The sequence below is a fragment of the Neopelma chrysocephalum genome, unplaced genomic scaffold (assembly GCF_003984885.1).
Source record: "Neopelma chrysocephalum unplaced genomic scaffold, ASM398488v2 Primary Assembly neopelma1_92589, whole genome shotgun sequence".
In the NCBI taxonomy this organism is placed as follows: Eukaryota; Metazoa; Chordata; class Aves; order Passeriformes; family Pipridae; genus Neopelma; species Neopelma chrysocephalum.
The window spans coordinates 374-1,993 of record NW_020921327.1 but is presented as its reverse complement, the minus strand read 5'-3'; the positions used below and the strand labels follow the sequence as shown (position 1 = coordinate 1,993).

Below are 1,620 nucleotides of genomic sequence, written 5' to 3'. Positions count from 1 at the left end.
CAAACCCCAGAGCGGAGAGACTAGAGAGGAGGAACTTATGGGAAAGATTTTTTGAGCTGAAACTTCATATTTGGGAGAGATTTTTTCCTGAATCTCAACTTTTTAGATTTTGGGGGGTAGTTCATCTTGCTATTTCTGAGGGAATTTTTGCTTGAATCTCAGAGGTTTTGGTTTTTCTGGGCTGAATCTTGGTGTTTTGGAGGTTTTTATGGTCACAGGATGCCCGGTGAGTTCTAGAGATGGACTTGGGCAGGAGGAACCCCCAAGCCAACGCGCTCAGCCCTTGTTTTCTCCCCATCAGGATTTGTCCTTCCCAAAGCTTGGGCGGATGGAGGAGGAGGCTGCGAGGAAGAGGAAGATGCCTTGGGCCCCCCAGGCAGGTGAGGAGGAAGTCAGTGGCCCTTTGTTTTGGTGTTGTGCTGGCTCTGGCAGCCCAGCATGGCCCCCGGCTGCAGGACAACCCCGCTGCCGCCGCCGTCCTGCCGGGGCCGGAGTTGGGGGGATGTCCTTGGCCTTCCCTGTGGGCCGGAGGCAAATCCCCTCCCTGTCCTTCTTGCTTCCTGCCCCAGGTCCGGAGCTGAGGACGGAGAGCCCGGAGGACAAATCCCCCCATCAGACCCTGGTGGGAGAGGCCGTTTTGAAGGGCTCCACGGCACAGGAAGGCAGCGGGGAGGAAAAGGCCCGGAGATCCCCCTGCAGGAGGGGCTCCAAAGCCAACCCAGGGTGCTCTGAGGAGGAAAGACCCAGCCTGTGCCGGGAAGGCGTCCGGAGCTTGAGCCAGAGCTCCGAGCTGGTGGTCCCTGAGCAGCCTCCCAGCAGGCAGAAGCCTTTTAGGTGCTTGGAATGTGGGAAGAGCTTCAGGAGCATCTCCCACCTGATCCGACACCAGCACATACACACCGGAGAATGGCCCTACATGTACAGGGAATGTGGAAAGAGCTTCAGTAACAGCTCCAACCTTCTCACCCACCAGCACATCCGCAGTGGAGAACAGCTCTACATATGTGGGGAATGTGGCAAGAGCTTCAACCAAAACTCCAAGCTGATCCGACACCAGCGCATCCACACTGGGGAACGTCCCTACACGTGTGGGGAATGTGGGAAGAGCTTCAGTGACAGCTCCACCCTCCGCACCCACCAGTACATACACACTGGGGAGCGTCCCTACACGTGTGGGGAATGTGGGAAGAGCTTCAGGGACAGCTCCACCCTCCGCACCCACCAGTACATGCACACTGGGGAACGGCCCTACACGTGTGGGGAATGTGGTGAGGGCTTCAACAAAAGCTCCAAGCTGATCCGACACCAGGCCATGCACACTGGGGAACGTCTTTACACGTGTGGGGAATGTGGGAAGAGCTTCAGGGACAGCTCCACCCTCCACACCTACCAGTACCTACACACTGGGGAATGGCCCTATACATGCGGGCAATGTTGGAAGAGCTTCACGAAGAGCTCCCACCTCCTCATCCACCAGCTCATCCACACTGGGGAACGGCCCTACAAGTGCTTGGAATGTGGGAAGAGGTTTCAGCAAAGCTCACATCTCCTCCTGCATGAGCGGACGCACACGGATGAGAGGCCCTTCCGCTGCACCGACTGCGGGAAGGGCTTCAAGCA

At 57.5% G+C, this 1,620-nt stretch overlaps 1 pseudogene; it reads left to right on the top strand.

Annotated features, from left to right (window-relative positions):
- The first annotated feature begins 668 nt into the window (after nt 1-668).
- LOC113980131 overlaps nt 669-1,620 on the top strand; it is a 1,172-nt pseudogene continuing 220 nt past the window's right edge.